The sequence below is a fragment of the Canis lupus genome, chromosome 1, assembly GCF_048164855.1.
Source record: "Canis lupus baileyi chromosome 1, mCanLup2.hap1, whole genome shotgun sequence".
Lineage (NCBI taxonomy): Eukaryota > Metazoa > Chordata > Mammalia > Carnivora > Canidae > Canis > Canis lupus.
In genome coordinates this window covers 32436251-32451465 of record NC_132838.1, presented here as the reverse complement: position 1 = coordinate 32451465, position 15215 = coordinate 32436251, and the positions used below count along the sequence as shown (strand labels likewise).

Below are 15215 nucleotides of genomic sequence, written 5' to 3'. Positions count from 1 at the left end.
TAAAATTTAGGGGCCAGAGTAAAAAGGACAATGTTCATGCCCCAGGAAACATGTTGTGGCTTGTGAGTTTGTCCTTGAGTCATCGGTTCCCCCTTTGATATTGCAAGAGAATGTCAAGTTCTATGAGTTAACCAGTCTCCAAACTATATGTCAATCCTTAGAAACTTATCCTATCTCTTAAACAATAGCTTTGTTTCAAGGCACATTCTTTAAAAATCCTATCAATGCTTAATCATAGCATAGCACTTTTCTCTGACAAAACCCTTACTTTTCCTAAATTCATGAAGCTGGGATGCCAAGATGTTTTCCACTGAAGTCAATTTAGCCAAGCTGTGATAATGTAAGAGACTCCAGAGAAACGATGTTTTAAACAGCTTTGAATCAGATACAAAAAAAAAAAAAGAAAAACAGTGTGGGCAATGATCCAGCCAGAGAGCATGTTTTTCACATAGACTACTCTTGAGAGCCATGTCAATATCGGATTGCATCAAAAATTTCACAGGGAATTGGGTTATTCAGTTTTCTTTGACTGGAACTCAGAGGCAAATGGAATTTAGGGTGAGATCTGAAGAGATAAGGTCTTTGTTTTTGAAGGGTACCAAGGCCTTAAAGTGATCAAGAGATCTCCAATGGAGAAGGGTTCAAATTATAGGCAGAATTAAGCCTAACACAATTGCATTGACGCCCACAAATAAACATGACACATCACAATAGAGCAAGTTGACTTAATAAAATCACAGTATTACTCATTACAGCAAGTTTTTCATTATGTCATATGGGAAGGAGGTCTATAGGAATTGGTGCATCCTTTTACAAGGAACTAATTTAATCATCCAGGATATTTCTAGTACATGATGAAATGAAACCTGGAGTTGGAATTTAAGCAGTCCCAGGATGAAAATACTTGGTCTCACATTCTGTCCTTGTGTCGGGCAATAACACTGAACATAAAACACACTCAAAATATACTTCAGCTTCTTTGGTAGAATTTCCTTGACACCTGTTAAATTTTAAAGAGCTCTGTGAAAAGCATTTTCTTAACTACTCAACTGGCTCTTGATTCATTTATGTGCATGGAAATGCTCTGACAGTTTAAAATTGAAAGTATACTGCTTACTAACATTTTTTTCTCTGGTGTTCATTCTCATTCTTCCTTGATAGGGGCCTACTCATAAGTAGACAGCCTATCTGAAATTCTTATGGGCCAGAATCATGCAGAATTGTTACCGTTGTCTTGAACTTTACTGTCAATTATGATGATGCCTAAATATGATTGGACCACAATCTGCTTTTATGATAAATTTAATCAGAAATCCAGGGTAATTTAAGCCCTGACTCGAGACAGTTAAAACCAAGTCCTAAAGCTATATCTGTATGATTGAAACAACCAGATCCCCACCAACTCTGTTACTTCTATCACCTTTACCTCTGATGTGAACCACTGAGTGCACAATTGTGCAGATGTATCATATTGATATAAGCCAAAGTACCAAATAAGCCATGTCTGAAAAAAGTTGATGGCCATGCAGATACTGAATCCATATACAACAACCTATAATTCTCTCCAGTGGGTTACATTCTTTACTCTTCTGTGTCATAAAAGTTGTCCTCTCCTGAGATGCCTTTTCTCTTCTTCTCCTGTCTAAGCCCTTTGGAAACCACCACTTCCTGAATGTCTCCTCTGATTGTAAGTTACAAAGATCAGGCTCCCCAACACGTTCCTTACCCCAAAGGAAGGCAAACACTCCCAAGGAACCAAGCAACTTGAATTCCAATCCCAGGTTGGTCATTTGCCACTTGTGTGGCCCTATGCAAGATCTTGTCCTATGTAAGGTAGGGGTCATGGCCATGCTCAACTCATAGGGTGGATAGGAGAATTAAAGGAAGGCTATTTACATGAAGTGTAGAGGAGAGCCCAGCACAGAGCAAAATTTGATAAAGATTAGCCTATGGATATTCCATCAGTAGCACTGTTTTTCTTTTAATACATGTAAGCTATTTAATGTTTTCAAGCTTTTTTGTTGATATTTTGCATGTTATGTTATATATTATTAATACATTTTTCAGAAATTCATGCAATCTAAATATGTAATCTAAATTCACTTGTTAAACTGTTGAAATGATTTTTTAATGAATGGGGCCAAATTATTAGTCAAGACAAGCCCATCTCCAATTTTATCAAGGAAATGAGTGAGGATATAGGCTTTGGGGCATAGAAAGTAGATTTTCCTGCCGCAGGAATACATTGGTTCTATAATCTAAGTTTTTTGGGTCTGGCTATAAATAACTATATAGACTACGTGACCAGAAAGAATCATAACATTATTTCTAGATATTCAAGTCTATTCAGTAGGAAAAAAATAGAACAGCTAGTCATGGTAAAGTATACACAAATAACTGTTGTGAAGATTTTTCTTAAATTATGGACCTACAAATGCTATTTCTCCTCTATGCCTATTTTGGTTTTTCTCACAGCCTGTTAGTTCTCTTATTTTTTTTTTTTCTTACTATCAAATGAGAAATAATGATAAAAGAAAATTTCGGCATCTCTTTGATATGAAAGCTTTAGGATCCAAGAATCTAAATGTCCTTTCTTAAAATGGCTAACAATGTACTGAGTCAAAAAATTTTCAAAAGCAAACCAACAAAAACATAGATGGATCCTAACGAGATTTCTAAACTCCAAGACAAAGAGAAAATCTAAATTTTCCAAGCAGAAAAATAAAAGGATTACCTAAAAGAACAAAAATCAGTTTGCCATCATATTTCATATCAATGACTGAGAACTAAAAGATAATTGAGAAATGCACTTTTAAAAGCTAAGAAAAAATGACCTTGAACCTAGGATTTCATAGCCAGATAAAATATCAGTCCAGTGTGAGGGAAAAAAAATAAAGATACTGCTATACATGCAATGATATATGAAACTTACCACCAGGCATCTCCTCTGGTTGTAGAAAATACAAAATACAAAAAAGGAATTTAAAACAAAAGAGGAATTTTTAAAAAGTGCAACATGTTACAAAAGGATAAGAAAAAACTAGCACTTATAATTAAGTCTAAATTATTTTTGATAATGTGGCTAAGAAGCTCGATGCAATAATTCAGAAATGCCATATGAAACAGAGGAATAGTGCTTTAAAAATGAGCACATCTACAAAATTCCAAATGATTTAATCAAAAATAAAAGAATTAGAGGAGGAAAGGGAAAAGTAAAAGCATACTGAGGGGAGAAAAAGAAGTTAGAGATTCAAGTTAATTCTCAATGTTGATTTAAAAAATACATATTTATGTTTTTAATTTTTTATTTATATATTTATAACATATATATACATATATATGTTTAACTATGCTTATTAAAGTTGTATGGATGGGTATCCCAGATTTAACTTTGGAAGGTTCTATCTAAGGATGTGACTGTGGGAGTGGTGGTTCAGTGCTGGCCATCACTGGAGACCAACTGCCATAAGAGAGTCTATCAGACTGAGAGTGTATGTTCGCTGATCTAGCAACTCTATTTCTAGGAACTTTGCTACAAAATTGTTCCACACAGGCACAAAGATATGTGTATAGTTAGCATTGTGGAATCCAATCCACATGTTTTTAGAAGTGGGATTGGTTTATAAAGTATGTACTTCTTAATATGAAATATCCATGTAGCCATTAAAAAGACTGAAGTAAATTTATTAACACAGACATGGAAAGATATATTGCGATGCGAAAAATGTGCTGAAGCTAGTATGTAGGATATGACCTCAGTTTCTGAAACTTGAAGACTCAATGTGTGTGTGTTTATGCACATTTATGTTTACAATGCAAAGAAAAAGTATCCCAAGCAAAAGCAGAGGAAAAGGAGATACATGGCAAAGAGGGATTTTTAATAAATAAAACAAGAAAACTATATATATACATATATATGGTTTATATTGATATATATCAATAAAGACATATATGTGCTATATTATATGGTTTAAAATTACAAAACCAACCTGTTTTAGAGAGAATGGAGAGATGGAAATTATATTGCTAGACACGGAACACATATTAGATTTTCTGTGACATCATCAGCACATAGTGAAATCCAGCTAGTGGAAGGAAGGAGGGAGGAAGTAAGGAGAGAGAGAGTGAGAGGGAAGGAAGGAAGGAAGGAAGGAAGGAAGGAAGGAAGGAAGGAAGGAAGGAAGGAAGGAAGGAAGGAAGGAAGGAAGGAAAGAAGAGAGAGAAGGAAAGTAGGAAGGGCGGCAGAGAGGGTAGCAAGCAAGTACCTGAGATGGGTAGATACTGCCTCACTCAACAGAAAATGGCTTCTTTCAAACCACGATATGACTTACATTTGTTGTAGGCTTTTTTTTTTTTAAGATTTTATTTATTTATTCATGAGAGACATAGTGAGAGACACAGAGACATAGACAGAGAGAGAAGCAGGCTCCCTGCAAGGAGCCAGATGCAGAATTCGATCCCAGGCCCCCGAGATCATGCCCTGGGCCAAAGGCAGATGCTCAACCACAGAGCCACCCAGGTGCCCCTTGTTGTAGGCTTCTGTTCTGTGAATTTTGGTATCTCTAATAGACTAAGGATCTTTTCAACTAAACTTTCCATCTGGACCTAACAGCTAAAAACTAAAGTAAGAAGGAAGCAGATACAGACTGTCAGGGCAGCAATTATTTTACCTTTGGGAACTGAAACTATTTTTACTCAAAAAGAAAGTTTGCAGACACAGCATTTCACATTTGGCTTCATAATGTTACACGTACAAAAATGATTTGCTATGGAAAACATATAACAAAGTGGGTGCAAGCCAGTTGTCCTAGAAAAATGACCCAATGACAATATTAGCCAATGTTTATCAGTCACTCTCTCCACTTTTATGGAACTTCCATACTATGACAAGATAGAGAGGCTAAAAAGTTGACAAGGATATCATCCGGGCACTCAAGGAGCTGACCCGGAGAGTGACACGTCCTCCTAAGGAGTTAATTGTAGAACAATTTTTGAGAAGTTTCATAACAAAGGCAAATAAAGAGCATCCTGACTTGTTATGCAGTTCTAAGCAACTTGCTTAATCTATTTGGGCCTCACCTCATTCATAAGATAGAAACAATAATTGTCCTACCTCCTCATGGTGTTCCGAGGATGAAATTCAATAATTCGATAACACAGAAATCCACACACAAAGTAAGCAGTCAGTAAAAGTTAGCTACTAGTATCTGGGGAGGCAGAATTAGGCTGCTGGACACAGACTGCCTGGGTTTGCAATTGTATTGCAGGAATCTACTACTTATTACACTGAGTCTCGGGATTCTCAACCAAAAGTGGTGGATGATAAGAGCAAATGCGCCCGAAGCTGCTGGGTGGATTGAAGGAGATCAGCTATGAGAAGGACACAATGAACTCTTCCATTGGTGACAATGGAGGGTGACAGAGGGAGGAACGGAGGGCCAAAAAAGCAAAACAAACAGCAAAGGCAAAGGCAGAGAGAATTCAATGATGATGATGCAGCACGTCCAGAGAAAACGGGTACAAATGTCCCATAGGCTCTGAGAAATACGAGCTAAGGTCAGCAAGAAATGAAAAACCAGACAGCCTCGTCGACGCATCTGGGGTTGTCGAAACACTTAAGAGCAGGGTCAGTGTGTGCGGTGTGAGCAAAACGAAAATAGGTCCCCTGGAAAAACAGCATCAAAAGGTGGGAGGAACCAGCAGAGGCAGCCCCAGAAGAAAGCTTAGAGAGACAGAGCTGATGGAATCCAAAGAGGAGGAGAAGGGAAAGAGTTTCAATAAGAAGTGGCTGGTCAACCATGTCAAACCGTTGCATAAATGTCAACTTGGGTGACAAGGAAAAGTGAGACCATTGAACTGGTTTGATGAGAAAGATGCTGGTGAGAAACCGTTTTTAATTGTGGTGTTGGCAGAAGCCAGACTGTAATGGGTTGAGGAATTAATGAGATGTGAAGACACTAAGTATTGGCTAAGTATAGACCTCTTTCAAGAAGTTTAGTGATTTAAAAAAAAAACAGTAAAAGAAATCAGTCTCCTAGAAACCAGAAGATGTTCATTTTTAAATGTCCAAATAAGTGAAATGCACTTTTGGGGAAAAGGGTAAAACTGCCTAAGGCACTCAAAAACAAACAAACAAATACAGGAAGAAAGTTTAAGACAAAGGACTGCAATACTTGATTGAAATGGGATTAGGGGATTAGAGTCAAACGGGGTGGGGCAAAAAGTTGAAAAACACGGAACTTGAAATGACTGGGAAATTAAGATTCCAAAAGAGAGGGGAAAGGGAGGAGTAAAGCCAATCTAATGGATTTGCGTAAAGAGCACGAGGGGAGCTTAGGGCGCAGCAGGAGAAGGGCTCGCAGGTGGCCCGAGCTCTCCTCTGCATCTCTCAGGAGGAGCAGGGGACTAGCGGCCCCGAGCAGGGTGCCCCTGAGGACTCGGATTCCTGTGAGCCACACGGTCCTCGGTTCTAAGCACGAGGCCCTAGGTTGGCAGCTGCGGAGGTTTGTCCTTAGCCGGTCAGGGTCCCCGTCGGCCAGAGCCAGAGTCCAGATTCTCTCAAGTTCTATTCACCGCCTGGAGCAGTTTGCCAGAAAGTCGGCCTGTCCTGAACAAGCCCGCGTTGAGCAATTTAACAGAAATCTATAACGTATCAGAATGACAGAAAGGACTGCTGGGCAATGTGAACGGTGGAATTTTGGAATGAAAGAGAAGACTGGCCTTTTTTTTTTTTTTTTTTTTTTCTGGAATATCTAGAAAAATCTGCCTCGGAATGTCTCAATCAGCTCTTGGATCAGAGGCCAAGTGTTTTTTGGAAAATACGATCAGTCGCTCTGCTCCGTGTGGTTCCCAAGTGCCACATCAGTCGACTAAGGGAGGTTCGTTTCAAGTCCCACCAACCCTGAACTTTAGGAAATTGGACGATTCTCTCTTTTGCGTTTCTTTCGTTTTCACAGGAACGCGTGTTCCTGGTGGAACGCTGATGCCCTATCTTCCTAACCATATTGTTAGCTCCAATTTTGTTTTGGTTTCCTTCTTTTGTCTAAAAGGAGTTAGAAAATGTGTGAAAAGATAAGACAGTTTTAGGACACCCTGGGTGAGGCCAGCTCTTATCCAATCAGAAAACTTTTATGAGGAAAACACCCTCGATGAGCATGAGCCTCCCCTTCGAAATAAACATTTTGATGAAACATTCTGTAAAGCACTGGTCCTTAAGTGAAGGAATTCATGCCTACACCCCAGTGCAACAGTGAACTCCTTTCCGAAATATTTTCTTGTTGTGTAAACATTACCTAAATGGGGCCATTGGAGATAATTGCTGATATTCTCTGACCCTAGTGACTTGGGGAGCATAAAAAAGAGAAGGATTAAGAGGAAGTCCGGAGGCAAAGGAGGGAGGGCCAGATTACTGGTAACAACCAGATGTCTCTTTTGTAGGCCAGAGACTTTGAGAAATTATTTTTATACCTGGTTTCTATTTCTATTTTTATTCTGGTTCCTAGGCACACAGAGGATCCCTCAGGCTCTCTCTGAACGCTTTCCTGCGTACGTGAGTCAGAATACCTCTCACACCTTGAAAGTAAATGTGGACAAAACCCCCGTCTAAGACATGATAACATTTAAATTGTTGAATACATAATTTTTAGAGACGGGGCATTTAATTTTAGAACATTTTAATCTATTCTCACCATATTCTATTTTGCTAACTTCAGAGAGAAAGAACCAGACTTGGCTTCTGACCAGCCAGCCTCATAGCAAAGAAGTGGAAGGCCCTGGCTGGGAACTCAACGTTCGGCAAATGATATCCGCCTTCCCTGTTTATGGGGTGGCTGGTCTATGTGGAGACCACACGAGATGCGGTGTGCCAAATCTCCAGAGGCGCTGCAGATGAACCCTGCAGGTTAAAAAGGGTCTGGCAGGGGTTTCCATGTCTCTGCTGCCCCTCAAGCCACCTGAGCCACTCCACCATCACCACAGTCCTCGCCTGGAGTTCTCTCGGAGTTCTATCAGCCAGCACTCCTTGCAGGAAAGGCTCCCAGGGACAAGACGGGGCTCCTTCTAGACCGTTTGGTGAGTTTTTCACTGCCCTTCCAGAAAAAAAAAAAAAAAAAAAAAACTCATGTTTAACAGGCACTGAAAAACAAAAACTAAATGGAGAGGGTTGCCTGGGTGGCCCAGTCCATTGAGGGTCAGACTCTTGACCTCAGTTCTTGTCTGTCTCAATCTCAATCTCAGGGTTGCAAGTCTGAGCCCCACATTGGGCTCCACACTGGGTCAGGGGCCTACTTAAAAAGAAAAAGGATAAAAGAAAACAACCTGCAAGAGGGCAGTGCTATAACACCATCCTGCAGAATTTCCAATTCTGGCCTAGATGCTAGTGTTTGTTTTGCCTCCAACTTGCCAGGAGACCTGAAACCACCAGCGAAACAGCTTGGTGACTTAGTTTACCTCGCCATGAAATATTTGCCTGCTCCTTAGGGTTGTGAAATGAAATGTTCTCAGAGTGTTGTGAACTTCCATGTTTGCATAATCTGTTCTCTCGCATTTAAAGTCTGTTGAGCTAATCCAGATGGAGACATGCAGCAAAATCAGAATTCAAATGAACCAGGTGGAAGCGAGTTAGTATTATTGTGTTAGGAATGAGGCTGCAGCGAACTGAGTTACATGAGTAGGAAACAGCAGCCTGTACCACCTCGGTGAGATGCTGCACTTTCTGCTGGGAGTTTTTGTTTGTTATTCTTGCTGAGTGAATCCTCAACAGAATACACTTGGGAGACCCGTGTGAGACAAAGCAGGTTTGCCTTTAATTTTTTCTTATATTCTGATGAGGGGAAATAGTTTGAATCCAAAAGGATGTCATTGAGTGCAAACACAAACCTGGAGTGGGGCCCACTGGGCACGAATCTCAGGGGTTATTAATCTGCAACCTTCAATTTGTAAATATGCAGGAGACTGAGTCAGTAGAAAAAAAAATAATTTTAAACATCTGTGGTATTCTTTCTGTTCCAGATTAATTACACTGCTTGTTTGTTGACGCTGACCAGAATTTTCAATCTTCTGATGCTACGCTCAGAACGTCGTATTTTTCTATGCGTTTATCACTTGCTCCCATGAAACTTTCTCTCTGCCCCAGTCGGTCTCTCATAATTTATTTTAGGTCCTAATTTTGTTGTTTTGCTCACCTACCCTAGACTTCTTTTTCCTCTTATGCAGAGCAATATGCAAGTCTCACCGGGTATTTATTATTACTTTGAAGAGATACCTTGTTAATACACAGTCCCACACACATACACATCACTCAATCAAAACGATGATATAAGTGAAAATCCAAACATGCTGTTTAATCATTTAGAGAGGCTGATAATGATTTTCAATCAACTAGGATTGCTCTGCAGTTCAAAGAATTATTAATGAGAGCCAAATTTGTTAATAGATTGTGAACAGCCCTTTTTGGTGAGTGGGGGAAAATACAAGGAAGGTCATTTTAGAAGTTGCTATCCAGCCTTTATGTCATACACTCATGAAGCCCATCCTCTCCGTCTGAGCTCACCAGAACCCAATTGCTAAAATCTCCATCCTATGATCGATCCATGAAGGTACCTTGCCCAAGCTCGGTCACTGGCAGCTCTAAATGGAGACTCACAAAAGGGTTTTGTTGGGATTTTTTCCCTAAAATAGCCCAATTCGGAACTGAGAAATGAGCAGATCTTTTGCAACATGTATAACAGCCATAATGCTCACCTCCACCTCCAGTCTTCCTTGACAGTCATTGTCTCTTCTCGTTCCCTTCCCGCACCAATGTCCTGCATCTTCTCTGGCCCCAAGATGACCAGAGAGACCCTGTTTGGGGACTCAAGCTCTGTACCCTCACTCGTGGCCCAAGAGCTTCTCCCCAGACCCCAGCCACCTCCTATGATCTTCCTTTCCTCTTGGCCAAATACTTGAGGTCTTGGCCAGCTTGGGGTTTCTTTTTAACCCTGCTACAATCTATTCTCTAGAGTTTTCTCTTTTCAGGCCAAGGCACACAGCGCCTCACTTCTTTCCTCCTCCTAATGATAATCCCACAGCTATTTTTGTTTTGTGAGTTTTACTGGGAATCACCAAGGAGAAAAAGAAAAACACAAGAACCCACATGGAAGAAATGTGACTGCATCAGAACTCTTACAAAATTGCTTCCTTCAACAATAACCTTTATGGATTCACCCCCCTACCGGTTGAGCACTGTGTTCTAGAATCTAATAGTTATTGTTTCTGGGCAATGCTTCTGGGATGATCTTGGAAGACCCACTGGCCACCTACTTCCCTTGGCAAGTAGTTCACTAACCTCTTAACAAGGAGGGCAAAATGAAAAGCGAGCAGTGCTCTCTCCTCTCCTTTTCCTTTTCTATAGCTCTTCAGATGGACAGTATTTGTGTCATTGGTCTCCTACCCTTTAAAGGTTAAGATCATAACATAACAGAGGTTATATTAAAACACACACACGATAACTCTAATAGTAGTAGAATTATTTGACATTGAGGCTATTTTGAAAACTTCAGAATATCTCATCCTTTTCTTATACTCGCCCCACCTGAGCCCCTCCTACTGTTGTGTTTTAACTAATGAGAGCTTTCTGAAGGCTTCTAATAAGTTAGCATCTACCTAGGGACGTACTCATAAACTGGCTCTCTGAAAAGGACGAATATACAAAAAGCCTTGATTCACAATGTTTGACCATTTCCGTGATGTAAAGACTACCACTGTGGTCAATTTCAAGCTACCAATGACTTAAAACCAGCTGGTAAGAACTCTTTCAAGCCAGGTGGAACCAGTTCTAGCACACCACTTACACTTCCAGTTGTTTCTCTTATCAAAGCTTGCTTTGTGCTTCATCTCCAAAAGTCTGTCTTGGAACTGCCTTTCCTTTGCAAAAGCAATATAATAAGTACATCCCAAGCAGAATGTGATTGGCTGAATGAAAAATCTCCATGTTTTTCCCCTGTCAGGGTCATAGGACATGTCCTGGAATGCTCCTAGAAGAGGCCCTCAACCCAACAGGTGAAACTCAGCAATGGTGGGACCTCAAGGTGAAGGATGCACCCCTCAGTGGCAGTGCAGGGAGGGACAGAGGAATGCCAGTATGGGCACAAGGTAGCTGAGAGCAGGGACTCCTGAGGCAGACTGCCAAGTTTTGTGATATAGGGCAAGTCACCTGACCTCTCTGTGCCTCAGTTCTTCATTGGGAAAATGAGGAAAGTAATATTGTATTTCATGGAACCTATGCCATCATCCATTGTAAAACACACTATTATTTTATGTTCCATTAAGAAATTTTTAAATGCTGCCAATTAAACTATGACATGCCTTTAAGAGTAAGACATGGTCCAGTTTCACAAATGCCTGAATGTGAGAGAAAAATCTGTTTGAGAACCGACGGATGATGGTAATATCTTCCTCATAGGGTTGTGGGGAAGATGAAAGGAGCTGATATATGCTTAGAACAGGGCCTGGCACATTGTAGGCACTGTGACTTTACAATTAGAGAATTTGCTATCATAGTATCATTATTATTACAAAGAGTTTAAGGAGAATAAAAGAGATGCAAAATATCTGACTCAAACATTAAAACCTCAAATCTCAAGACTAAGTATGAACTAAAAGAGGTTCTAAACTAGCATTTTTTCAAGGTATTTTTCTTTCTTTTTTAATTTTATTTTTATTTTTTAAAGATTTTATTTATTTATTCATGAGAGACACAGAGAATGAGAGGCAGAGACACAGGCAGAGGGAGAAGCAGGATCCTACATGGGTCTCGATCCCAGATCTCCAGGATCACACCCTGGGCTGCAGGCGGCACCAAACCGCTGCGCCACCAGAGCTGCCCTCTTTCTTTTTTTAAATATATATTTTTGGGATCCCTGGGTGGCGCAGCGGTTTGGCGCCTGCCTTTGGCCCAGGGCGCGATCCTGGAGACCCGGGATCGAATCCCACGTTGGGCTCCCGGTGCATGGAGCCTGCTTCTCCCTCTGCCTATGTCTCTGCCTCTCTCTCTCTCTCTCTCTCTCTCTCTGTGTGACTATCATAAATAAATAAAAATTAAAAATAAATATATATATATATTTTTTTAATTTATTTATTCATGAGGGACACAGAGAGGCAGAGGAAGAAGCAGGCTCCCTTTGGGGAGCAGATGAGGGACTCGATCCCAGGACCCCAGGATCATGACCCGAGCCAAAGGCAGATGCTCAACCCCTGAGCCACCCGTGCCCCTCAAGCTATTTTTCTTATGACCACATGCGCCTCAGGGACAGCAGGAGGAAAAAGCTAGAGGTAGGAGTAAGGGTGGGGTGAAGGCCAAGCAAGAGAAATGCTCAGTCACCACAGTCAAAACTCAACCAAAGCAGCTCCATTTTTATCAGCTGAATGGATTGGAGTTGGATGTAAGGTTTCATTTTCATTGTATTGCTGTGCTTAAATACACATAGGTGTGTCCAGCAAACTTACAAAACACTTGCCCCCTGGTAGGTAGCAATCTTGGCAGCTGCACAGGGATGATCTTTTGCAATCATAAGCTAATTCTCACTCAAACTTGCAGATCCCTGAGTCCAGAAAGTGCTCTTCGTGGTCAGGGCAGGAGCCACCCCTTTCCTGCTCTCCAGCAGCCCTCACTGGCTCTTCTGACTGTGACCCCTCCACTGCGCCCTATTTGTCGCCCCCAAGATGGTCCTTTCTGGATGGGAGCTGTTTGAACTTCCAAGTCCAGTGAGCAAGGCCTGCAGCAAGAAATTTAAATACGATAGCAAAGTTTATACCCTAAACGGCTCTCTTGTGGTTCCCTTAGCAACAGCTCTTACTTTTTAGGGCTCACCTTGGCTACATGCTGTGTTAGCAATGGTTCATTAGACTGATTTCCAAAACAGCTCATGTCCCACTCAGAACCAGTTTATGGGAAGTCTGCTTGTCCCTCTCCCTCAATCCTCCCCCACCCCCCACTTGTGCTCCCTCTCTCTCAAATAAATAAATCAAATCTTTTTCTGAAAATGTCAAAACACCTCTCATACATTCATTCAACAAACATTTGTTGTACACAGAACTCGTGCCTACCTTCGTTGACTTTACCCTGCCTTCGTGTTCTCTGCACTTCTCTTACATCCCCAGGTATTTAAGTATTTTCCATATCTGTGCCTTGGGTATATATGCTTGACCTATACCATCAGGCTCTCTGATGGCAATAGACTGTCTATTTTTACCTTGTAAACCTTAGCTACTTCCCTCCCATGGGTAGTGTAATTCTTGAGTTACATAAAACAAAATCAAGAGTACAAGTTCAGCTAACATACCAGATGGATTTCACTAAAAGATCTTCTTGCCTTCTCCCAACTGGGGTTGGTGTTCCCCAAGACAGTATGAAGAACATATGAACTCCAGAGCCACTGTTTGAAAAGGGATGCTCATATTTGTTTAGGGTAAGGATAGTGGATCAGTCAAAGTTCATTTTGAGAAAAAAAACTACCATGAATGATGTAGAACAGAGATTTATGATTGGGGTTAAATTTTATACAAGTACGGAAGGTGCTGGAAAAGCAAGTGTACACAATTTGCTTCTGTGGCGGTATTGGCCATGAGGTTGCCATGGGCCTGGGACAGCAGTCAGGAAGGAGGACACAATGTGAAGCCCGGGAAAGAAAGGACAAATTAGAACCTGAGATGATAAACTGGAACCTATGAGGACAAACTGGAATGCACATCTGTCTTTCATTGCCATCAGCGTCAGTGATGAGGTGATTGCATGGTAAAGCCAGGGCAATTTACCACACAGGTGCATGTACACTTGGTTAGGGGCTCTGGCTGGAGGAACTGTGTCCTTGGGTGGTCCGCAACGTGAGCAAGCAGGTCAACATACACATGAAAGACCTGCCATGGTGCCTGGAGTTCCACACCCACGGTCAGTGTGTAAACAAAGGCTGTTTGCTTCACTTATGCCTTTCTTTACATGTATCTTGTGCTCAGTAGTAACCTGGAGCCATGCAGGGAAAGGGGCTATGGGAGATGATATTCTGGTTTAGTGGTTAGACAAAGCCATACCATAGACCTCTCTACGTCCCTCCCTAGAATGGGTTCATAGAAACAACTAAATTCTAAACAACAACAATTCTAAATTCAATTTAATCCTTGGCTTGGGACCCAATCTGGAGGCCCTGGAATTTCTAGAAGAATCACTTAGAGATCTCATTCTCATGCCTAAATTTAGGAATGAAAAAGTCAGTGCAATGGGAGATCCTTATAGAAAAGGAATAGAAATAAAGTATTTAAATTGGGAACCATTTGTAACTATACTAATGTTCATGTCTCCTGTTGCAGAAAAAGCAACTACAGTCCCCCCCCACCCCCTTATCTGCAAGAGATACCTTCCAAGATCTGCAGTGGATGCCTGAAATAACCCTATGTATACTATGTTTTTTCCTGTACATACATTCCTATGTTAAAGTTTTATTTATAAATTAGGCACAGTGAGAGATTAACAACAATATTAAAACAGAACAATTATAACAATACACTATAATAAAAGTTATGTGACTATGGTCTCTCTCTCTCTGAATATTTTATTGTACTCTTTTTACCCTTCTTGTGATGAGGAGAAATGATAAAATGCCTATGTGGTGAGATGAAGTGAGGTGAATGGTGTAGGCACCTGAGATAGTGTTAGGCTCCTCCTGACTGTCTGACAATGTGTCAGAAGGAGGATCACCTGCTTCTGGACGGAGGTTGACCACAAGTCACTGAAATCATGGGTACCTGATACTACGGGAAGCAAATCAGGGATAAGGAAGAAACTTGTAGCAATATTAAAGAATTTTCCAAATGCCTTCATTATCTCTGTCCCTCTCTAAAAGAAAGAAAAAAAAAAAAACTAAACAAAACAGAATCGGGGGGACAAGGAGGAAGTTGATTTTTGTATGAAAAAACCAGTCACGCATTCCTTACAAAAAAGCAGCAGCCAAACAGTGAGAGAGTACCTAACTAGTTATTCTCATGGGAGAGACCCTGAGCCGATACTGTGTCCTACACGAGTACGCCTTAAAGGAGGATCAGGATAAGGGTCAGAATCAGTTCTCAACATGTTTGAACAGATAGCTGCGGTGCAACAGCCTTACACCTAAATGAATTGCTGGTCACTGGCCCTAAACCTGGCATGGCCCAGGGCAGGTGCAGGCAAGTGACAGAGGAGCATTCTC

The 15215-nt window shown here is 41.0% G+C and overlaps 1 long non-coding RNA gene across 1 annotated transcript in view; it reads left to right on the top strand.

The window, feature by feature from the left end:
- LOC140633342 (uncharacterized) overlaps positions 1–14562 on the top strand; it is a 34682-nt gene extending 20120 nt beyond the window's left edge. Inside the window, exons 2-3 of the long non-coding RNA XR_012030960.1 lie at positions 7713–8070; positions 9010–14562. This is a non-coding gene — a long non-coding RNA (uncharacterized lncRNA). The remainder of the gene's footprint in view (positions 1–7712; positions 8071–9009) is intronic.
- Positions 14563–15215: the final 653 nt, after the last annotated feature.